The 26,234-nt window shown below is 38.2% G+C and overlaps 1 long non-coding RNA gene across 2 annotated transcripts in view; it reads left to right on the top strand.

The window, feature by feature from the left end:
* The window catches only part of LOC120528605, a 60,477-nt gene extending 35,123 nt beyond the window's left edge, over positions 1–25,354 (top strand). The window contains exons 1-3 of one of the 2 annotated variants that reach the window (XR_005633560.1): positions 15,546–15,587; positions 18,299–18,398; positions 24,176–25,354. This is a non-coding gene — a long non-coding RNA (uncharacterized LOC120528605). Of the gene's footprint in view, positions 1–15,545; positions 15,588–18,298; positions 18,399–24,175 lie in introns of those variants that run through there. The other variant, XR_005633559.1, reaches the window with a different exon arrangement.
* The last annotated feature ends 880 nt before the right edge of the window (positions 25,355–26,234 follow it).

The raw sequence follows: 26,234 nt of genomic DNA on the forward strand, positions 1-26,234 counted from the left end.
TGAATAATAAAGAAAGATTAAAAGAGCTGAGCCTTTTCACTTTAAGCAAAACAAGATTAAGAGGTGATGCGATTGAAGTATGTCAAATTATGAAGGCAATTAGTATAGTGGATTGAGACTGTTATTTTAAAATGAGTTCATGAAGAACACAGAGACACAGTTGAAAAGTTGTTAAGGGTAAATTTTGCACAAACATTAGGACGTTTTCCTTTACACAAAGAATGATAGACACTTGGAATAAGCTGCCAAGTAATGTGGTAGACAGTAGAACATTAAGGACTTTCAGAACTAGACAATGTCTTTTTAGAAGAATTAATTGGATAGGACCAGCAAGCATTGTTGAGCCAAATAGTTTGTTCTCGTCTAGATTGTTCTAGTGTTTTAGAAAAGAAGACCAAAGCTTTTCTTCTTTCCATACTGAAGGAACCACCTCACAAAGCAGTTTCATTTTCAGGTTGAATTTGTTCCAAGTATTATCATTCTAAAATGTAGTGTTGGAATTTATGTTACAGCACCATTAATAAGCAATTATTTGAAGCTGCTTCTAAGATGTAGAAACCATTCAAAGTTTCTCCATGATCTGGTATTTGAAAGGCTCCAGAATGAGTCGGACAGGTCCCAGCTAAAGATCAGCCTGCTATTGTGGTTAAGGTAGAAATCACAAAAGAGTTTGATAATACCAAAGTGTCATATTGGTTACACCCATTTAATTAGATGTTTATCTAAAGAATTAAAATGATATCTAGGTCAGACTTCATAGACATAAACCATCCTTGACTAGTCAGACCACCACCAACTGGAATACCAGCCATCTGTATGGAAAACATCAACAGGCTTAATTATACCCTAGGGACTGTATGAATGAACCAGAATACCTTTTGGCCTTGAGAATGCTCCGTCAACATGTCACTGTTGGAGACTGGAGGGTGCCTATGAGATTTCTAGGGCTTCTAGTATATTGTGATAAGGTCCATTAAGGAATACAAACACGATGCTCCATACATTAGGTAATGCAGTGTGTTCTGACTCCAGCGGAGACACCAAGCAGACATCTGTTAACGCTTGCAACGTTAGTGTTTGCTAACGATAGTGCTGTTTTGATGTTTCAACCAAACACAATGTGGAAGAAAATTTCAGTGCAGAACAACTAGAATAATAATAATACTTTAGCAAAAAACTGAATATTTAAGATGGAAAGAAAAACCTATGGAGAGCTTTGCGATTGGGAGACTTGAAAAACAACCTTGTCAGTGTAAGATGAAGCTGTATGACAGAAAATCGCATCCACTGGTCTTACAGATCTGTGAGATTTGTTACTTAGACCAGAATACAAACAAAATGAAATATCTTGCTTGAGAATGGTTCTTTTGAAGAATTGAAGACGAAATGCTATGTTAATAAAGTCTGAAACTGCAAAGGAGAAAAAGATAATCTAGAGTATAGAAAACATTCGAATGCATTAAAACTATGGTGTTATTTGACATGATGCCAACTGACTCTCAGCATTCCCAAAGGAAAAATGGAGTGGTGGAGTACAGCTAAGAAAAATCTGATTATATAGTGTAGGCAGCAATGAAGTCCGATCAATGTTCAATACGTCACTCTGGTCTGTGTATTCAATCAGCCTTGCAATCATAGTGTATAGAAAACCTGCTTATGAAATATTATTCAATATATTTTATTTCTAGTTATTATTATTATGAAGTTACATTGCTTGCTTTTCATTTTATTAACTTTGCTTGTGTTTATTTTTACTTTTATGGTGTAATAGTTTGTAATAAAATTATTTTTGGGCTCTGCTGGGAGAAACGATAAGAAATTACTTTGTTTCCAGATGTTTCGAGAGGCCAACTCTCTTAGCTAAACAAAGATAGAGTTTTTGCACAATAAACCAATTTTAAAGTGCTAAAAGTCATTAATAGACCTGGGCACTTGAAAACCCCAGGCACTGAGGACTTTTGATTTGCAGTCGTCCATAGTAGCACACCTTCCAAACTTCTACACCCTTGGACAGCATATGGAGAAGATAACCAGCAAAGCACCAAGCTGATCTCTGCTAAAGGAGTAAGAGAGCATGGTGTAACAATAATGACCACAAGACATTGCAAAGGTTTGGGGCAGCCACCTGTATAATTGTTCCTGGCTACAAAACATATTCAGAATCAAGTCCATGTTCACACGACTCAGTCCAAAACAGAACTGACTTAGTATTAACAAGATGGCAGCTTTAAAGGCCATTAAAGGAAGTGATGTCATCACGACCTGAACCGGAAGTGACGTCGTTGGCTGCCCCAGAGCCAGGCGGGATTTCTCTAGAATGGTCTGCAAGAGATCGACGGAGAGAATTAGTGCACTTCGCCACCCCCTGGTCCGGCATGGAATTACATGTATTCAAGCCCTTTAGTTGCCTCCTAAACACACGTGTGTGACAATGGGAAGCCAGTCTAAACACTGCAGCTGCTTTTATTCTGCTGAATTTCAATGGGGTTTTCCAGGTTTAGACTGACATGGATTGTACACTGAATGATTGTTTAATATGAGATGATTGTAATTGTGGTATTTGGGTTGTGATTTTTATTGTTGTTTTTTTGATATTGTGACTTTGAGCCAACACTGTAAATGGAACTAGCGTTCCAAGGTGCATTTCTCAGCAGTGAACCTCCTAATCGCTCCCTGCAGGACACAGTAACAACTAAGTCACATCTCAGTAGCTGCGATTAACTTTCTCAGCTTATAGAAGTCTGTGCACACACGTCTTGCAAAAATGAGTGCAAACTACATGAACCAGATGGAGAGTTTGAGATTTATGCCCTGAGGAAATTTATAGGATTATAATGGAGCCCGAAGGTCACTGACGACAAAGGTCACTGACAACCGTTCGCAGTCAAACGTCATGTAAAGTATCGATATACAAAAGGAATAACAATTGTTCTTTCAAAGGTAAAGTAAATACTTCATCAGAACACAAAAACAAAAATGATCTTAATAATGCAAGGTATTTTTATGCCCCTTCATGTCTACTTGGTTTGATTATAAGAAAATGTGAATAAAAATGTGACCTGAAAAGTGGAGTTTATGTTATGCGTTCATTTTTGTATGCTATGTGTACCGCTTATGTGTTCACGTTTTGCATTGCAGCTTTATATTTTCTAAACTGTTAGTAAGCCAGTTCATCAAATGCCACCTCATCTACATGGTTTGATTCCACAAATGTCATTTCAGAAAGTCATGTCCAATTAAATCCCGCTGAACAGAATACATTACTTAATCAATGAGTAGATACATCAGTTTTGTCTAGACTGAAACTACAAATTGCTCAAGTATGTTTGGGGTGTCAGTAACAAAACTGCTGACACTGCTGTTCCAAACACATAGCAGTGCTTGTCCCATGGGCAGTATCCTGTCTGTTTCTAAATCTAGACCTTCCTGTTTGTTTTCAGTATTTGGCAGACGGTGTCCTTTAGCAAGTAAAGAGTTCGAACAGAAACTGCAGGTTTGCAAGATCAAATGGCATTGCTGGCATAATATGGGAGTGAGAATAAGTCTAATAAGGGCAGAGCACAAAAGGTTATCGCTTACAGTATCTTTCATACAACAGTATCATAAAGATGTTTTTAAAGCCAATTTAAACTTGTAGAATGAAATAAGGTTTGGTGGAGACTTAAAATCAAAATAATGGAGGGTCTCTAAATATAAATTTTTAAACATTTTTTGATGTTCTTAATCACTCAGTACCCATTACTTGATTAATAGGTTCAAAGTTATTAAATCAAAATCAAAATGTTAAGTATAAACTTTTATTTTAACATGCTTTACTCTCAAAATGACCTATTTCTGCTTTCAGTGCTCTGAACTAACTGGAGCTGCAGCCCTGGTCTGGGGCATAACAAATTGCTTCATGGCTCTTAATTACTTTAAACCACGTGCTGGAATAGCCATTTTAGCAGGTGGCATTTGGTTTAGCTGTTTCACTGCTCTGATTCTAAGCAACGAAATCTAAATTCCAGGTTTCTAAATTTGTATATACTTAAAGAATCAAACAGGACAATGAAAATGCCTCAAACGAAAACATTTGTTTGTAGTGAATACGTTTTTCCCTGGTTTGTTTCTATTTTCAGCTTCATAGTAGTTAATTTTAAATAATTATTTTCATGTTTCATGTTATTTCTCTTAGATTTATTTATTGTTTGTATTCTGCCTCTTTAAATGTGCTGCCATTTTCTGTGCTTCATGGGTAGAACTGCAGGAGGCGGGGCCACCTTGACATCAGTGCTGCTCAGTCCTCCTTCTGGTGTTATATTCAGTGAAGAAAGCAAACCCCTGCAGTGGAGAAATGAGTTTGTAGAGTTTCTTGTATTATAAGTAGTATCTATCTATCTATCTATCTATCTATCTATCTATCTATCTATCTGTCTATCTGTCTATCTATCTATCTGTCTATCTATCTATCTGTCTAGTATATTCTTCTTATATTCTGTTTTTGTGATTACTTTTGCTTGTGTTTATGGATTGCATTATTTGGATTGGGCTATTAGGCAACTCCTTCTGACTTTTCTTTGTCCTTTCCCCTTTTTTATTAATAAATCCCTCATGATTTCCTCTTCTTTGTAAGACAGTTTTGTATACTTTGGCACTTACAGTTTGGCATTTTGAGCTTTAAAAAGCCAGCTCCACTTTTTAGGGCCTACTTAAGCTGAAGCCTGCAGATGATAGTTGGAGATAGCTGACATGAGATGACTCTCTTCTGGACAGACCAGTGAAGTTCCTGGCCTACTTTGTGTCTCATATTGGAAGTATCACACCTCTTTTCTGTCATGTTCAAGTGAGTCTCCAAATCACAATAGAATGCTGATTAGGAATACAAGATGGCATGACTTTTGACTGAAAAATGCACATCCATGTATGATATGATTCCTCTACTTAAGTCATGCATACCCTAAGTGATAGCATTGTACATAGGTAATTTATTGCATATTTTATCATACCAAAGTACATCACTGGAATATTAATGTGACCCTCTGATTACCACAGGTTATTTTTGCCTGCAATTGCCTATTTCTAAAAGGACACTATTATTCAAGGAGACTCAAGGGAGAGTTATACAAAGGGAAATCCAAACAGCAAATAAATACCAAGAAAACACAGGCAGGCTGCCAGCTCAAAGGGGTTCACCGACAAAAGCGCGATAGACATATGCGCCCCGACAAAATCGCGACAGACAAATAAGCGCTGAAAAACCCGCTAACTGGTTTTTGACAAATGCGCGCCGACAAAATCGTGAGAGAGGCCAAGAGAGTGGGACGCGTACATGCGCATTATGTACACATTATGTGCTAGGTTATAACTGTTATAACTGCTGATGGCATGCCGTGAACAAATAACTCAGTCGAGGGTTGGCATAACGCGTCGTATACAAAGCGGCATTACCAGCAGTCAGGCAGCCAGCAAGTCTAAATACGCTCAACTGTCAAGACGTCTTGCTGCAATTCTTCCTAAATATGCAGGGCGTGATCTTAAGGACTATCTGATGGCATGCCGCGTCTCATAATATTGACTTCTAAAATAAACTAGTAAGTCATATTTAATGAAACTTTCGCGATTTTGTCGGTGCGATTTTGTCGGCGCAATTTTGACGCCGTGTTTTAATCTGCGCTATTTTTTCGACGCTCATATGTCTATTGCGCAAATGTCGGGTCACAGCTCAAAGGTGATACACTAACACTCTCTTCCTTGTGCCTCTTAGCTTTCTCTTTCATTCTATCTCTCTTTCCCTCTCTCACAATCCAAGGTTCTTCCTCCAACCAGGGAAACTGCCTGAAACTCTCTTCTGACTCAACTTAGCCAAACTCTAGTTGTAGACGACTGTAAACACATCCTAGACTGCTGTGTTAATTACAGAGACACTTGGCTAAAGCACCAGTAAGTCATAAAATGATCCATTCCTTCCAGTAGTGTGTTGCTGTCCTCTCATGACTGGGTGTTTCTCCTGCCATTAAATAGGCAACATTATCCTAGCTTGCAGCCATCTCTCCAGGTATCCCTAACATTTGGCGGTTCACATTCTGTGTAGCAGCCTGGGGAATCACCAATGATACCTCCCATGGCTTCTTTCTCTCCTACCCTCTAGTGTTAGAAAGGTTTTATTTAAGATCCATTACATATAACATGTTGTACTGCACACAAGCAGCAATTATAGGTGTACAGTATGTATTTACCGAATTCTCACACTGGTATGCATGTAGACGTGCCCAGCTACTGTAAATTGTGGTCTTTTGTACTGCCCTTGCCCCTACCATCTCTCCCGTTTCATAACACCAGAGGTGTTCCAGCACAAGTACTATCTTTATGGGGTTTTCATGTTTTCTCCATATCCTTGAGGGTTTGCCTGAGGACCTAGTTTCTTCACATGTTAATTCTTTTAATTAGCATATCTAAATTAGCCTGGTGTAAATAAATGTGGCTGTGCGGGTGAAAGCGAGTTTGTCCTGCAAGTGAAAACTACCCCAGCACAGTTAGTTGCTGAGCTGTGTTTAATGCCCTGGGAGACAAAATGAAACATTTGGCAAGTAAAAGTTTGGATGTACACATTCACATATGTGTATGTTTTCAAGTATCTATGCATATTGCAAATATTCATAAGCCCTGAGTGTCCCAGACTAAGATTAAACAAGTTTAAGAATGTTGTTATGTAAATACATGTATAAAGATGGTCTTTTATTGTGAAAGGTTTTACAGTATGTAAAATACAGCTTGACTGCACAGTAATTATAAAGCAATTAATGTATTTAGACACACGTGTGTGTGTTTGTGCATGGAAGTAGATGTATGCATCTGTAAATGCTTAGACAAGATGTTCAAATTTTAAATGCACTATTTGAAAAAAAGTCTGCTCCCAATCATAGGTTTTCTTAATTTTTACTTCACTCGGCAGGAACAATGCTATTCCGTGTTAGGCTCTTTAAGATACCATAAGACAGCAACAGTACAAATCCAATAAATACAGTATCATTGCAAGTTTAATTAATATTTTTGTTTACATACAAAAAAATGAAAATTTGATTTAATTAACCACATGCAATGGGCAGGATCCAACCTGCGAACGTTACAACCAAGCCCCAGCCTCACTGGGTCACATGTTCTGGGCCTGCACCAAATTAACGTCATTCTGGACAAAAATTTTTAATTACCTTTCAGATAGCCTTGGACTCACAATCCCTCCTAACCCATTAACAGCTGTGTTTGGGGTTCTTCCAGATGGGTTTAAGGTGGAGAAAGATAAACAAATTGTGATTGCATTCACTACACTTTTGGCACGCAGACGTATTCTGATAAACTGGAAGAACCCAAACTCTCCTCTTTTAAGTCAGTGGGAAACTGATGTGTTATATTATTTAAAATTGGAAAAAATCAAATACTCAGTTAAAGGATCCGTACAGACTTTTTTCAAAACATGGCAGGATCTAATCAGCAATATTTTAAAATAAGTTTATAAAGCACAGAGAATTTATTAATTTAGGTATGTTTACAAGCCTTAAATTTTACGCCGTTTGGCTTGCTCTCTCTCTCAGGGGTGGGGATCGATCTGTTCTTAACTCAATTCTTCTTTTTGTAAAAACTTGATTGCTTTGTATGAATTGTAATAAAATTAATAAAAATAAAAATATTAAAAAAAAAAAAACCACATGCAATAGCTTTTGTTTACCCTACCAGATGTAAGTGGTTGTGACTAATTTAGAACAAATCTTGATGCAGCAGTCGTTTGTTATCTCCCTATGATCTTACAACAAAATTGACAGACAGAAAATCCACTCCATCCAAAGCGAATGATGCTGTCTTCAAGGCACATAACGAGAAAGTTGCACGTTAGCAGAATACAAGGCATTTAACAAAATGAGAATTTCTAAGAGGGAATTTACAGTAGTGCACAAAGAATGCCTTTACCTCGGGCAACGCCATCACTGCATAAGCATTTTGTGTCATGCAAAGGCCAAAGAATTCAGCTTATGTTTAATGCATGCAAGCCATCTAATTTAGTATTTTGGTTATGCAACAACAAAAAATGTCTACAGGTCAGCATTATCACTTCTGCAAGCAGACATCTGAGGCACTTGTGTAAAATCATGATAATTTGATAGTAAAGGAAGCCACAATTGAAGTACGCCATGTGTACACTTTACTGGGTTATTTGATCTGTGGAGTGTTATTAGGAATAATGCTGAAGCGGGCAGAGGTAAAATTGGTCCGACCCCAGAACAACTTATTTTCCTCCTAGCTGTTCTCAAAAACATGCAAAGCAATTTTACAAATTGGAATGTTTTGTCATTGCAAAAAAAAAAAAAATCTCACTGAAAACTTTCAAGGTACAAAATGTAAAAACACCTGGCTTATTATGTTGATAATTTTATTATTCAAATCTGTTTTAATGAGTGTTACTGTATGTGCTGAATTTTACAGGTTACACTTATGAAAGAGAGATAAACAGAACTATCTGTCCTTAACAGTTTCACACCCATCCAGCTCTGTGCTGCAACAAAGCAAAAGCAAAATTTTACAATAAACCAAGTAAATGGCCAACAAAACCAATGCTGTAATTACTCTAGAAGAGGCTCATGTCTTCATTACAAGAGGTTGAAAACCTGCTTTTTAATGTTTATGTCATTCAGAGGCTTTACTGCGTTTACTCCGGCAGATGGCAAACTTGTACCGTCGACGAAACAAAGGAGCCACTGCTGCAGTATGAGGCATCCGTGGGACAGCAGCAGAATTTATAATTAATCCAGCTTTTACTAAAGCATCTGCTGCTCTGAAGAATGCCTTTAATGGAGCTTGCTATACTATGACCCAGGATTGTATGAGTGCAAAGAAAACCCAAATGTAGCCTATTTTACAAAAATGAACTGAATACTAATATACACCAGTTTATACATATATTTTTATGTATTAGACACATGTGTAGACTTTTCCTTAAACCATCACATTAAAAAAACAAACGTACATGTATGTTATATGTAGGCACTGACAAACATGTCTGTATACTATGCTGTATGTGTGCCTATATATATATATATATATATAGTATATATATGTATACTGTATATGTGTGGGTGTGTGTGTGTGTGTATGTATATATATATATATATATATATATATATATATATATATATTTTTTTTTTTTATTAGGTACACCCATCTACCTCTGAGGAGGACCCCACTTTTGTCATCAGAACACCCTAAATTTGTTATAACATAGCTGAATGAGTTGACTGTAGCATTCTCTGCACATTTTGTTCTATGCTGCTGACAGTACCAACAGATATTTGAGCCACACATTGATGCTGTGAATCTACCATTTGAACTCATTCCAAAGGTACTGCATTGGACTGAGATCTGGAGATTGTGTAGACCATTGGAGTTAGTCACTGTCACTGTAACCAGCTTAAACAGGTGTTTGCTTTGCATTATCCTGCTGGACACATCCATTTGTTAAAGTGTAAACTATAGCATTAAAGAAAGGGAGATCAAAAATGCTCAATTGGTATTCTGCCGAAAAGTTAAAAAAATGTAAAACCACCAAGAAAAATTGAGAACAGATCTGAAGGGGAATCAGTTAAAGGAAGATCATTGCTAAAACAAGGTGTAATAAGAAGGGACAAGAGACATAGCAAGGTTTGGGGCAGCCACCCGTATAATTCAGTATCCTGGTTGCAAAAGTAAATGCTTTTTAGTTTTAGTCAAGTTTACAAGACCGAGTCCAAAACAGAACTGAATTCCAGTGAAAAGGTGTGAGGCTTTACAGGAAGTCTGGGGGAAGTGATGTCGTCCTCAGGGCCGGAATTGATATCGTCCTCGGCGCCAGGACCGCAAGTGATGTCATCCTTGCAGCTGGGACCGGAAGTATTTCCCGGGAAAGGTCTGCAGGGAACTTAGAAAGAGCGTTAGTACACCCTGCAACCCCCTGGGCAGATGTATTACCATTCATCTCCAAGCCCTTCAGCTGCCTCCTATTCACATGTGTGTGACAAAGGAAAGAAAACCTAAAAACATCTAAAGCCAAAATGAGAACAAAAGTCAAAGTCGGGAAACAGGTATAAGTTTGTAGCCAAATAATATGCCACCTGAAACACTTTTAATAGCAGACAAAGTCATCAACTTTCTGTGAATGTACTGAGTAGCCAGGTTAAATATCGTTTCTCCCATGCCATCGCTCAATATGACTTCTGGGTGCAGTTACTTAGTAGCCTGCAGACACATCCTTGCACATAAAGTTGGTACCTGTAACAAAAACAAAATGGTGTTATGGTAGAATTAAAATAAATGATTATTAATGTGTATCACACCCTAATGCAGCTCCATAGCAAAAAATAGAACAATCTTCATATTCAGAAATGTGGAAAAAGGTCAATGAATAAAATGAGGAAAATGATATACAAACTAAAATTCACAAAATTAAGATTACTAATGTTACCAAGAAAACATTCCATACATCATTAAACTACACTTACTGACACATAAGATGTCAGAGAATTATTGTGATTAAGAAATGAGCTAAAAGATTACTTCCAAACCAAGAAGTGTAGTTAAACAGAATGGCGTCTCAGAAACAAGAATTAGATGAACAGGAATTGAAAGGGCAAGATGAAACTGTAGTACAATGTCAAAAAGAAGTTGTAACAAGAACTGAAATAAAAACCCTGCCACTAGGGTCTACTTGAAAATGAAAATAGCACTTTGAAGTTAAATAAATTTGAAGTATACGCTGAGGGATATGGATGAGTGTTTAGGTTGCCTTATTTATATGACACATTCTGCAGTCATTTCAAAATGTTGGTGTGGTAAATTAAAATAGACCAGTAATGGAAATAAATGTATTATTTAATAAATGAATCCTAAAACTAACTACAGAACATCCAACTTGTATAAGAAGACCTAAATGTGTGTAAAAAATATAACTATATTACAGCTACCATCACCACCACCGCCAACCTACAATGGTGATAAAGGCAGCATGGAATATTGGGTTGTTGTCATTTACAAAAAATAGAGCAGGTGGCATTTTTCAGTTCTTCAGTCATTCAGTTTTGGTGTTCATGTGCCCACTGTTACCTCATCTTCTTGTTTGTACGTGTCAGAAGTGAATGCTCCTGTAGTCTTCTTCTGCTGTAGCTCATCTGCTTCAAAGTTCAACACATGATGCATTCCAAGATACCATTCTTTTCAGCACTATTGTAAAGAGCTGTTATTTCAGTCTTTGCTGCCCTTCTGTAAACTTGGACAAGGTGTTTCTGCACCCAGAGCATCCTCTTTCTAGATATTTGTGTTTATCACATTACTCTTTGTACAATGTAGAGACTGTAGTGTGTGAAAATCTAAAAACAAAAAGGTAACTATGTCTGGCACCAACAATCACACTCTTGCTTAGACCATGCATCTTGCCCATACTGTTGTTTGAACAACAGCCAAACCTGTACATGCTGTTTACCGAGATATACAGTAGATAGCAAAATCATTAGCTATTTGGAGAGGAGGAGATAGATAGATAGATAGATAGATAGATGATAGATCTTTATTTGTCTTTTTAATTAGCTTGTTGATTCAGTGGGCCTCTCTTGAAGTGATGTTACCAATCCAGAACACCACACCACATAACAGATGATTGCACTGTCATAGAAGATGTAAAGAATGTCACTTTCCACATTAAAAGACTACAGTCTTCTAAGGAAAAAGAGGCTGCTCTGCTCTTTCTTATGTAGTTTCTCTGTGTTACAAGACCAGTCCAACCTGCCATTGTTGTACTTGAAGGGCTGCATCACCACAACATCCAATCCGTGAGTAGTGACCGGACATAGAGGCTTTTTAGCGGGTTGAAAGTCAATAACAAGTCCTTGGTCTTGCTGATGTTAAGTTGCAGACAATTCTCTTTGCACCAATAAACAAAGTTCTCCAACTGACCTTTTTATTATAATATGTCTTATCCCCTTCTGCACCCCATAACTGCAGAATCATCTGAGAGTATAACCTGGTGTTATTTTTATAGGCTGAGGTGTACAGAGTGAAGAGTAAAGGAGACAGGACTGTTTCTTGCAGTCCTTGATAGTAATACTTTGGAAACTGTACTGGAAAGGCTTCTAATTTGTCATTCATTTTGTATGCTAGTTGTGTAATATGCCATCCTCGGGAAACAAGATCAGCAACGGCAGTCATTGAGTTTGACATCCTCTCCAAGTAGACATTGTGAAATGTAGGACTGCCTTAAGAGTCATTGCTTATACTCCTTACATTCTCTACACTGCTGGGTAGTCAAATGAGCCTGTTGGTCAGGTAATTTGGTGGGCCTCTCTTGAACTGATGCTAACAGCCCAGAACACCGCAGCATAGAAAATCAGACTAACTATCACAGAGTTATAAAAGGTGTAAAGGATGTCATTTCCCACATTAAAGGTACACAGTCTCCTAAGGTAAAATAGCATTCTCTGCCCTTTCTTATACAGTTCCTTTGTGTTCCGAGACCATTTCACCCTATCATTAATGTGGACCCCCAAGTACTTGTAGGAGTGGACCACCCCTCCTTGAATAGTGACCGGATATAGAGGCTCTTTGGTACAATGAAAGTCAATAACCAGTTTCTTGGTTTTGCTGATGTTAAGATGCTGACAATATATTTAATAAAGTGACCATTGAGTTTATACATTTATTCATATATCCATCCATTTTCAAATCTGTTTAATCCAATTACTAGATTGCAGGAGGCCAGAGCCTTATGATGTACAAGCAAAATTACTATATTTTTTAACTGTTATGTGTTTCTAATTTATCTGAGAACATATTCCATAAAAATATGCATTTTTTCTATTTTTTAAAAGTTCACAGATTAAACAAATAACACAATTCCCTGATTAATAATACCAATGTTCCCTGGTAAATGTCTCTAAGTCTGTCCATAGACAGTTGCATGTAATGTTAGTCCTCTCTATTGCTGTATCCACTATTGCTGAGAACCTATAGGCAAATTATTCAGTTTTCTGTACAGTTAAAGAGCAGGACAGGACATCACACTCACACAGGATGATTTTTGCACCAATTACTTTAACAATCACATCTTTGGAATGTAGGAGAACATGCAAACTTCACACAAACAGATTTTGAATTCAGGTCCTCAAAGCTGTGAAGACTCAACACTAACCAATGCAGCATTATGCGGCTCAGTTCTATTTTCTTTCATTTTAAATATCTGTCTCTAAACAATATACTAAAACACAGTCTTTCAGATATACCCCGTAGGTTATGAGTCTGAATAAAGCTGATAAGATGAAGTCCGTTTGCACCTACGTGACCCTTGGGTGAAGAGGGAGAGAGTTTGATAAAAGGTGGAATTTAATTGATTTAGTCACAGTGGCTTGCAACGTGTGTAATTACACAGCAGCACCAAAAAAAAGCAAAATAAATAAAGCAAAAAAGGGCAGGCTTTTTTTTATTAAAGGTGACTCTCTTTAGACCAAACGCAGTAAATGAAAAAGGAAACCATTGCAGGGCTTTAGGGTTTTACTGCACATGTAGAGCTCCTTCAGAGTGCCTGCGGGGCCTGATGCTGTGGATATTCTGCGTGGGAGGGAGTTCAGTCTTCTTGCAGACCTCATCAATGTGAACTGCTAAAACTGCCCAGGACTGCTAAATGCCATCTTTAAAATATGGCTTCAGTGGGCCTTGATGTGTGAAGAGAGAGAAGGGGAAGGTCTGTACTATTTAGCTATTGATTGCATCTCAAAAATCTGAACATATATTGTGTTTTTGAGCCTGACAAAAGAGAGTCTTACACATTTAAAAAGTAGAACACATTGTAACACAAGTATAGCTATTGTCATAACAGAAAGACAGAAAGAGAGAAGGAAAGGAGGAAACTATACATATAAAAACTTAAGCCATATTTGACAGCTTCCACAAATAAGCACAGATTTAGGTGGTTAACAAAAAAAGCAATCCTCTTGAATCAATCATCCTCTAAATGCAATGAAGGAAATGTGTTTACACACAAAATGCTGCCCAGCTCCTGCTATTGATCACATTCATGTTTCCAGACCCAACAAAAGCTTCCATTTATCTGCAGAATTGTCTGTCTGGTTTTGTCTGTGCTTCTATTTTAGGTGACTGGTTATAGTCCATGTTATATGGGTGAGGTTTCATGTGGCACCTCATATATTTAGGCAGTTTTTGTGTACTTCACCTACTTCAGAAATATCCAAGTCCTTGTTTTCTAACTTTGCTTTTCCTTCTTTTTTCTCTTTAACTGTTACCTCAGCTCATTCAAGGTATGAAGGACACTGAATCAGTTCTTTCACACTGATTGCTGAATGACAGCCACAAAGCAGTGCTTCAGATTTCATAGATTGTAACCAGATTTGTAAGGATGGCAGCTTACAATATATATCACACAGAATTGATGTAGTTGACCCTTCAGTTATTGTGGTAAACATAAAATGAGCATCAAATTTAAGAGAAGATTTGGCATCAGAACACTCACTTCCGTCTTGGCGTAGATCAGAGTGATTACATTTACTAGAAAGAAGGCAGTTTACTTGCTGTGGAAGTGACTCAAGTACTTTTATTGGATCCTTAAGTGACTAGTTGATTAAGAGCCAAACTCCTGCGTGCATGAACATGTTAAATAGCAAATGTGGCTCTGTGTTTTGAGACAAAATAAACAGCTGTACACGTTGAAATGGTCCAGCAGAGAAGATGGAACCATATACACTTGAGCACATTTTTCAGAGGGAACGTAACAAACCAAAAGAGATGATTTATCACAAGCAACACTTGGACGCACATGTAAGGTTTGTGGAATTTAGCATGGACAAGTGGATTGATCTTTTCCTGCCTTCACTAAACTGAACCAGAGTCTGTTGTTCTGATGATTTTCAGTGAATTTAATGTGAAATGTTAAGTCAGTCACACTAAATGCACCATTCTTCTCTAGTGCAGTGTTTCTCAACCTTTAAGTATTTGTGACCCGAGTTTTCATAAAAGTTTTAATCGCACCCCCCTAATGTTTTTTTTGAAAAGAGCCCACTTATACCAATTTGTTCTTTTTTAATTAATGATATATAACACATGCATATTTTATTACACCTACTTAACTTTTATCGACATTTATCTAACTCTATACAGTGATCCCTCACTATATCACGCTTTGACTTTTGCGGCTTCACTCTATCGAGATTTTTTTCTCATACACGCTTAACGTCACTACACATGCGCTTTCTCAGAACTTTTATCTAAGGCCTACGATGGCTCCTAAACGTGCTGCTTTTTCTAAGCCTTCTGACAATAAAACTAAGCGCTGGAGGAAGATGCTTACTATCCAGGAGAAGGTGAAACTCTTGGATATGATTAAAGATTGCACTACCCTACCAAAGCCTCCTCACGCATATGAGAAGACCGCGCCAGCAATTGCCTATCAAGATGTTCTTCAGCCGCATACCCAGACACCTACTGCCTACTCCTAGTACTCCTTCAGCGGAAGAAGACAACAACGCACCTGCTGAAGATACTGCACCACCTCTGAAGACTCTCCTACTGAGGTCGTGCCTTCATAGGTTAGTGGTTGTGTGTAAGAACTGTGTGTGTTTGTGTGCAATTAAATGTACAGTACAATAATCTACTATATAAAAGCGTTCGGGATTGTCCTTCCGTCCCGTGAGTGCAAAGCGTAGCGGTATTCCACTTATTACAGACTTACTACTTGCGACTTGAGGTACGAAGCAACGCGATGTGAGCAGAGATCTGATGCTCTCATCGTTCCCTTGCTTTTGTGCGCGATGCGCTGGAAAAATAGACAAAATTATGTCTCTGGAAATAATTAATGTTGATGGAGTACAAATGCCTCACCGCGTAGTAAATATGAGGGGAGATCGTGCTTGCTTATCCTCATCTATAGCTTATTTAGTGCATGAAACTCCGTCTTTAGCGTTATAGATTCGGGCTGACATTGTACGACTTTGAACAGGCACTTGAGGGGATAAAAAAAAAATTAGGTTTTTGGGAGATGTTATGAATGAGCACTTTGATGTTTTCATTCCTTACACTTACATGCCTGATGTACACATGGAACGCACAAAAATTCAGGATAAAAGTCGGTCGCCTTAAAAGGCGCCTAGTAAAATGATATTTGTAACGTCTAATATGTCTTATTTTCTCTTATTTTGTCTAATATATTGGGTAATACAAGAGTAATGGTGACTAAAGGGTGATATTTCATGTCTAGAGGGCTGTAATAATGTTAAAAAACGTATTTAGAAGGTCCTAAACAGGTTTTCTATACTCTAACTGCGAAAATATTCGATTGATAAATAAAGAATCCTACTTCGCGAAAATTCATTTATCACGGTAGAGTATGGAACGGATTAACTGTGATAAACGAGGGTTCACTGTATTTATTTTTCTAGTTTCAGAATGTAGTTTAAGTTCATTTGTTTTGGTTTCAATAGATGTATTTTTCATATTTTTCATTCTTGTTTTCTTTGTTTTACATCTTCGCGCCCCCCTTTTTGTTACTGCCCCCCTATGGGGCCCACCCCACAGTTTGAGAACCACTGCTCTAGTGCTTTACTGACATTGTATCCCTTTATGGTTGCTAAAGAGAAGATTATAATTTTAAGCAAAAAGATTGCCATTTCTCAGGGACTGCATGATAGCAGCAAAAAACAGTGTTTAACAGAAGGAACATTCACGTTTGAAGCCCTGGTCTCTATTTTATAGCTAACCTTTATACTCTGCCTTAGAAAGTGATGAGGAGTTGGATGGTGAAACACAAATTGTTAGATTCTGAACAAGCTGCATTAATTGCTCATAGTCCAGTTGTACTACATATCTCCCTCGTCAATGTCTACCATTGTGTTTGTCTGGAAGTTAGGATTTGTTTTCTCTGATGATTTCTGTAACCATGTAACCCAATTACAACACCCTGGGAATATGTCCCTGTCAGTCAAAAATCTCAAAAACCAATCACAGTTTTCTGGTAGATCCATTAGTCTATAACATTATTAAACCCCATATCATCTTTGATCATGGTCATGTTACATTATTTTTCATAGGAAAGCTGACGATTACAGATTTTTTTAAGCTGAGGGGTCACACACTGGTACCTACTATGACTGCATTTGTGCATAATGATGTGGCACATAAATGTTTTAGAGGAACAAAAAGGGTACATTTTGTTGACTGTGACTGTGATTAAGTACTTTTTACTAGTTCCAATCTTCTTAATGCCTTTGGAGAAGTGGTAACACAAAGGATCCACAACCACCACCACCGATTAGATTATCACCTGAAGCACCCAATATAACAAATACTGATGCTTAATTAAATTTGGAACATCATGTTCGTCATGGACAATCCATGACAGTGAACACCGAATTGACATACATTTGATATGATAGTGACATTGCCATCTTGAGGAAAGAAATAATGCACATATTCCATAGACTTTCACCACCAAAATCTTTGAATCCCCAGCTGAAATCAGTGAACCTCTTAAGAATCTTTGTAGAAAACGAATGGGGAGATAAAACATCATGTAACTGGGGAACAGTCAATAACTGTCACTGTTGACAAAAAAATCAAGGAGCATTTCTGTGCTGACCTTGGCCATCATCTCTACAAAAGACACCCAGGCCTATTATTCTTAGCAATAACATCACCTGAATCAGAATGGAAGTGACAAGACAGGCAACAAGTGTCAATGTACATACTCTTCCTCCTCATGCAATTCTGAATTTAAAATATTATTACTACCAGCAAACTATACAGCCACACTTTATGGAGTAGGTTAAAATTATGTAGAGTTTATGTTTTATTGTTGTTTTTGTTAATTTTGAGTTATTATTTTCTGTTGGTTTTGTATGTGATACTGCAAATATGATCTGTCTCTTTAAAAATACTGATGTTCCTTGTACTTTGTGAATGGGGCCCCGAGGGGAGGGGCCACCCTGATTTTGCCAATCATGGGCCCTCCTTCAGACTAATTAAAATGAGTGCAAAAGCCTGAGAGTGGGAACCATTGTTGTTTTAAGTATTGCTGTTTGTGGTTGAAGTTTCTGGTTATTTCTGATCTCTGTCTTTCATTTAAAGCATTCTGATTACTAAGCTGTGGTTTGGGACTTTATCTGCTTTAGGATTGGCCTTTAGGCAGCCTATTTTGGTCTATTCTTTGTAACATCCTATGCTTGTCTTATTTATGCTTAAGAAAAGGCTGATGGATATCCCACTCTTGGTGGGGTTTTTAATACTGATTTTGAATTTTTTACAGATTTTTTGCCAACTTCTCATTTTTGGGGCTGCTCCTGCTAAGCAAGCAGGTTGTCTTGGGGTCTGACTGAAGATGAGGTTGTCTGTGCTGGGCAGATCAGGTAGGTTTCTATGTTGCTTTCTTGTTTTGGAGGCCTCACTCCTGTTTTGCCCTGAAGGAATCTCCATTCATAACACCAAAAAACAAGCACACAAAAACTAAACACCGATGCCAAGTCCATGGGCCTGTGGGCCTGACAAAACATTGGTTCCCTCTACTACAACCACTGCCACTAGCCAGACCAAATCAAATAAACATGCTTATGTAATCAAATGCCTATGTTTGTTTGTGTTTATAGGACAGAATTTAATAACTTCATTATACTAACTGACTAGACAGCACATACCGTACAATTTACACAACAATAATTTGCAGTGGGATTACATGAAGAGCCTGTTAATTGGAGGAAACCACAACAGCCTGTAAACATTTAATAAGAAAGAACAAATAGAGAACATATCACAATAACACAAACTAAGCAACCATATGATCAATATTTACATGCCTTCCTTCCCCAAAATATATCATAAAAATCAGTTGCTGATTCCTCTGAGTCAAGCCTGTCCTCGCTAAAGCTGAGCGAACTGTGCACTGTTGGTATTTGCTGACATGCAACGTTCAGGACTGCAGCTGCTGATACTCACAAGCTATGTTCTAAATATGCAGCGCTGTAGCTGGCAGTGAGGTATACATAATAAATTCTGCACTGCTTTAAATAAAAATGTTTTATCATTCAACATTTCTGTTTAATATTCTAACTCAACTGACCAATATAGGCCAAAACCCATCTCTAGGGCTAAGAAGAAAACACAACAAGAGAAGAAGCAGACAATAATAATAAATTAGTTGTCCTACTTTACAAAAGCTTCTGTTGGTTTTATTTTCATGAGGGTCCACCTTGAACTTTGGGCCCCTGGGTCTGAGTCTGACAGGCCCATTTGGGGAACCTATATATGATAGCGCCTTGACTATACACAATGCAACTCGACAGCATGCACTGTTAAAGGACATTTTGAGGGCAAATTACAATGAATCTAATTATTCCAGTGGGACTTCATGATTAGGGATTCCATTTAGACAAGAACTTTGCCGTTGGTTATCTTATTACTTTTCACTGAAATTTAATTAGGCTTTAAATTCAACCCTCAATGCATTTTGTTTAGACAAATATTCCTCCGTCTGTTTCCCGAGCCCATTTTTTTATTACAAGGGTACAAATAGTCAAATCTTTACTTGGCAACATGGCATGCAGAGGGTAGGAACCAAGCCTTCCAACACTCACAGACAGCACATCAACTCAGAGACTTCAGTTAACTTAACCTGCAAGTCTTTGGAATTCAAGGAGAAATTGGAGTGCTCTGAGTTGCAAAGGACAGAAGGTGCAAGCATCATACAGAAAGCTGAACCCAGGACTCTGATATTACTCAAAACCACTAGACAAAAAAAGATCCATCTATCCATTATCCAACCCGCTATATCCCAATTACAGGGTCACAGGTGTGTGCTGGAGCCAATCCCAGCCAACACAGGGCGCAAGGCAGGAAACAAACCCTGGGCAGGGCGCTAGCCCCCCACAGGGTGCGCACACCCACACCAAGCACAATTTAGAATCGGCAATGCACCTAACCTGCATGTCTTTGGACTGTGGTGAGGAAGAAACCCACGCAGAGACGGGGAGAACATGCAAATTCCACGCAGGGAGGACTTGGGAAGCGTTCCCGGGGCTCCTAACTGCGAGGCAGCAGCGCTATTGCTGCGCCACCATTCCTCCAAAAAAAACCATTAAAGTCTCAATATTAAAATAAATTAAAATAAACACTACATGATTAACTATTATTGCTCTAAAATAGAAGAATACCTGCTATGCATTTTTTGGTATTTAGCACAGAAGCAATTTAAAGGAAACACATTTAAAACAGAACACAACAAATACGGTATCTTATTCAGATGTCTGTTATTATTTAAGTGTTTACTGTTTACCAACTTCACAAAGCAATCAAAAATTACACCATGGGGAGAATAAAAAAAGACCTAGCATGTTAGGCTTGTGCCGGCGTAAAAGATAAAAACAAGAAGAGTCAAATGGCAGCCAGTTCCGTCTAAGCACTGCTAAGCCGTCTTTGATATGACAAGGTTGCAGCTTCAAATCCCACCGCTGCCTCACTGTGTGAGGTTGAGCTAGTCACTCTTTGTTGAGAGAATATTTCTCATAGTAGGTTGTGTTGTTTTGCAGTACTGGAATGGCTTTAAAAAAATAGAAAACACACACAAAGATGACTGAAAAGTGCAAGAATATCTAAAGGATGCTAACTGAAAACAGAATCTGAGGAAAGTATACTGAGTACTTTAGTTTAAATATATATTTAGAGCTCACGTATTACTTTCTTTGTACCAGAATGAAATTTATAAAATAGCATCCAAATTTCACTTCACTCTGCAGACTGTTCCCTTAAACTCCTCTCATCTGCCACAAAGCAAAGATAAGTATCCATACCTGTAATGATAAAAACAAAAATGAACAAAGCGCAAAGGCATGTGGCTAAGAATTTGACTAATAATCCCTGAAGGCTGCATGCTCAGAGATAAGGTGCGGCGCTACACTCGGGGTGCACTCCATTCGCCTAACGTTATTTATACAAACTGCGCCCTTCCATTCGTTTTCTCAAGGTCACAAATTTTTTTTGCCTCTTGAAACAGATTCTACAATGTTGGTAAGAATACAATGAGCAAGTGACGTAATAGTATGTCTAATCAAAATCTCATTACTTTTCCCACATTTATAAGTGGTCACACTGCTGCACGATTTCATTTAAAATGCCTACAATAGTGTGATTTTTTTTTCCACCCCTTTATACTATATCTATCCAGTTTTATGTTGTAGTAATAAATGCAAAAAAAAATAATGCTCAGGGATACTGAATCACACTGTGGGCTTAAACTTCAATGCATGAACGTTTCGCATTGACCCTTTGCACTTCCCTATCATGTCGTTAGGTTAATTGACAGCTCATAACTGGCTTAATATGGATGTGTTTGTGCAGTGCCCTGTACTGGCTTGTCATCCCACCTAGGACTTGTCCCTGCCTAGTGTCAAATGATGCTTAGGTGGGGTGCAGCTTGCGTGACCTTGTACTAGATAAAGAACCTTTGGTATCAGCAAAAGAATGATGAAATCAAAGTACAGCGAAGGAAAAGTGAGGCTGGTCAAAGTGGAAGTTGATGGATAAAGTAAACGAAGATTTGAAGGAAAAGTGTCTGACTGCAGAGGAGCAGATGCAGGACTGAGCTTTTTGGGGACGGTTGATATCAGGACTCCACATAGAAGTGGAAAGAGATGAAGAGGAAGAAGAAAAAGGAGGATCGATAAAGTTCTGATCATTGTAGCCACTATGTGACCCAGCTACAAACACACGAGTCCCTATTTAATTAAACCTTTTTTTTTTTTGATGTAATAGCTTTACAGACTTCTTCACAGGAGGCACACAACAGAGAAATCTTATCCTTTTCTGTCATCCTTTCTTCAAACCTCCTCAATTTATCTTTGCTCTCCTCATCACCCGACTCCGATTTCCAGAATGAGGTTTTTCCAATGCCATGATGTGACACAGCAGAACCACTTCAAGGTCAAGCACCTCGAAAAAAAGATACATTTACTCTGGAAATCTCTCACTGGTGGCACCTGAAGCACCCACTATAATTCCCAGGCTGCCCCACAGGTTTGTACATAGGTAATCCAGTAAAGGGGCTTTGCCACCTAGTGCACTGGGGGAGTAAATAGCCCTGATAGGAGGTCCCAACCTGTCCTTCCACTTTGCTATCCTGCCCAAGAATGGGAATACCAGGATGTCTATCCAGTCTCTCTTCATCTGTTATACTGGCCTTCAAGCCAGGCAAGAGTCCAGCCATTCCATTCGGGAAGCCAGTCTATCCCTGACTTACATTACCTAACGTTTTACTTATCTAATTAAGTAAAAAATATGTTTATCCCAATCAGACAGCATTTTGCATGTCACTTTAAAATATCTATCAAAATATACATCTTTTGTATTTAACATGCAATACAATTATAAAAGTATCACAGACTTTCTGAATTGGGTGGCACAGTAACACCACCTCCCTGCTACAGAAACCCAAGAACAGTTTCGAGCTTGGTTACTGCCTCACACTGGTCTGATTACAACATTTTTTAAGTTAAACCATGTTCTAGCCACTTATAAAGCAGATTACCTGTCATTCTTGTTGTCTGATGGCTAAATTATTTAAATGATTCAATGTCCAATACTCTGGCTCCTTTCTTTTTGAAATTCTCTCACTACATTTGTTTTTGATGTTCCATCAGTGGTCACTTTTAAATCTTAATTAAAAACTTTACCTTTTCCTTTTTTGTGTTTTAATAGGCTATAAATTAAATGTTATTCTCAAATAGTAATCTTTTATCCCAGCTGTATTGATCCTGATTCAACTATACTAAAATTGCAAGGTTGGCAAACAAGCTAGATGGACTGAACGGTCTCCTGTCATTTGTCAAACATTTCCAGTCTGATCCCACATCATATTAGTGCACTATTTCTCACGTAGATCCCTAAATTAGTTTCCTTGTAGTTTGTTACTGATGTTATTAGGCATTCTGATGTTTATGCACTGAGGCCTGAGCAATCCAAACTTAATAATAATTGAAGAGACTCGTGTTAAAAGAAGGACACTTGGGGTAAATGAATAAGGAAACATAAACACATGCAACACAAAAACATAACACAAACTAGAGCCACTCTGGGCCTACCTTTATATAGGAGTATCTGTCTTTAGTCCTATGGGATGGCCAGCCAACTTGACCACTATTAAATTACTCAGCACCTGCTCGATCCTCACTTTCTTCTTTCTACAACTCTGGGTACTCTTGCTCCCTAGAAGGAGAATCCCTCTTTAACAGTACTGATGTTACTTGTTCTTCATGGGTGGAGCCCCAAAGGGCAGGACCACCCTGATATCACCACTTGGTTGTCCTCCTTCAAACAATTTAAGTGAGTCCAAAAGTTTGAGAATGGGAACCATTTTGGTTACTGTTGGAGTTGTGCAAGTATTACAGTATATAGTTGGATTTTCTGGTTATTTGTGATCTCTGTATTTCATTTAAAGGATTCTGATTGGACTGTGTTTTGGGACTTTATTTGCTTTTGGATTGCAATTTAGGCAACTCCTGTGTGCCTCTTTTTGTTATTTTGAGCTGCTCTTCGTATTTGTGTTAATAAATCTCATTTTCATAAAGATTCGTTGCGTGCCCTGTTTATGCATGACAAAGGTTGATGGTTGCATTTGTCATTCACATTTTTCAACACTGATTTTGAACATTTTTAAAATGTTTTGCCAGCTCCTCATTTTTGGGCCTGCTCAAGCTGAAGTCAGCAGGTTGCTTTGAGGTTGGGCTGAAGCTGAGGTTGACTCTGCTGGGCAGACCAGGTAGGGTTGCATCTTGCTTCCTAGTTTGTTTTGGAGGCCTTATGCCTACTTTGCAATGGAGGAAACTATATTCATAACACCTAAATAACCTCAGAGATGGCTTCCAAATCTATGCATTCCATACCCTACTCCATCATTGATAAAGATTAAAGTCAGGCCCTGGGAATACTTCTGTAGGCAATAATGGTCCTCAGGCAAGATGTGACCCTATGAAATTGCTGAAACAGTACTTTCAGAGCTCCTAGGTATCTCCACAAGTCTAAAAACCTGTTAAAGGGTGTCACACACATGCACATGGGAGGCAGCTAAAGGGCTTGAATGAGGGAAAGTCTGTGGCGAACCTCTGGGCGGAGTGCATTAACCCTTTCTCTTCTTTTACAGCAGACCATTCTCAGGAAATTCCACCTGGCCCCAATGACATTACTTCAGGTTCTGGGAACAATGATGCCACTTCCATTTCTAACCCCGATGACATCACTTCCGTTAATGGGCCTGATGATGCCACTTTCCACTCCAGCCCTGATGATGCCACTTCTGGTTCCGGCCCCGATGATGTAAATTCCTCTGTCTCTCCTTAAATACCACCATTTTCTACCTGTGCATCAGTTCTGTTTTTGAACTCCATAATACCAGTTACTTTTCTGTGTTTCAATGACCTGCAATATACGGAGCGGTGGCTACCCCAAACCTTTTTGTGGCTCCTTGGTATTCTTGTTGTGACAAGGGTTAGGCTATCCTGCAGGAGTATGAACAACACATGTAACATTTACTGGCTGCTAAAATCTATTGACCTGGAGTTTTTATCGTACTGTTTATTCATTGCTTTAACTTTTGGAGAGATTCCTAATTAAGCCATGATTATCCTCACTACTATATTGTTTTCCAACTGGCCTTTCATCCATGATGCCATATAAGACAATACCATTTGAGCATGGGCTATGACAGCCTTTACACCATTTACTTTCTACGTGGGTTTAGGGTAAAAATGGGCCAGAGCCTATTCCAGAAACACTGGGCATTAGTCAAGAACCTGACTTGGTATACTGACTGTAAAAAAGGGCAGTCAGACCAAAAAATTAAAGAGTCAAGATCAGGAAAAAGAACAGAGTGAAACGGCAAATCGATGGTCAAAACCAAAAGTCAAAAATGAAAGAAGCTTGGAAGCCAAATACTGAATCAAAAATCAAATTCAAAAGGGAGAACTTACTCCACAGAAGCACATTGTCACACAAAAGATTGAGAAGGAAATGGACGTGTAATCCCATGCACATTGTGCACTTTAAAAAAAAAAAAAATCAAAAAAAGTCACATACTCCTAAGTTAACTGAACTGTCAATCAGATCAAAGTTTTGTCACATCCTGTTGGCAACTGAATGTAACCAATCATGTTAAAAGTTTTCTTATTATGCAATGGATTCCTTGGAACTGTGATCTACTCAATGAAGTACATAAATAGAGCGCAATGCCGACTCCTCCTTTGTAATACTTGGTAATAAGCTGTTTGTACTCCTGTAAGGGTTACCTTTTGCAAGGCATACATAATAAAGTAGACTGATTGATGCTTTTCTCCTGTGTTTTATTGCTTGAATCGAGGCACCCAGTCAAGGGTACTGGTAAATTTCTTCCATACCAACCCATAAGTGAAAACAATTCTATGTACACGTCTTCTTCACATTACTGTGGAGGAACACAGTGCGACATACGGCATATTTTCACACAAAGCCACACCAAAATGGATGAATGTGCATATTTGTGTGTTTTCTCCACAGGAAAACTAACTACACAGAAAGCTGCTTGCCCCGTTATCTCCTTGGATGCAACTGCCCCTTCCAATTTCTTTATTCCTGCAGATGAGTTGCAAGCTCCATGCATGGTGGCATCTTTATCGTTCAAGACATCTTTAGGACGAACGATTGACAAAGCTGGACCAGTAGAATAACCAACTCAACAAAATGTCTTCTGGCAAGAAATGAGTCTAGTGTTTTTTTTGTTTTTTTTTTCAGTAGAGCTCTTTACTTAAATACTAAACAACAGGCAGGCATATGTGGATAAACATGTTTCTCCTGAATAGCACGGATTTCACTGGGAGCAAAATGCAATTTGTTCAGCAAATTTTTTTGTAAATCGAAGCATTTACAGTACCTTCATTGCAAATTCAGTTTCATAACAGCATACAAAATTTGACAAATGACAGGAGACAATTCAGTCCATTGAGCTTATTTGTTTAGCTAATAGCTAAGCTATTCCAATATTTTATCCTGATACTTCTTAAAGGTTGTCAGGGTTTCTGGTTCAACTACATCGTCTCTGTAGTTTGTTCCAGATTCCCACAACTCTTTGCCTAAAGAAGTGCTGCCTGGCTTCAGTCCTAAATAGAGTTCCCCCTTATTTTGACCGATGTCCTCAAGTACTTGATTCATCCTTAAGCTGAAAGAATTCT

The sequence above is a fragment of the Polypterus senegalus genome, chromosome 4 (genome assembly GCF_016835505.1).
Source record: "Polypterus senegalus isolate Bchr_013 chromosome 4, ASM1683550v1, whole genome shotgun sequence".
NCBI lineage: Eukaryota > Metazoa > Chordata > Cladistia > Polypteriformes > Polypteridae > Polypterus > Polypterus senegalus.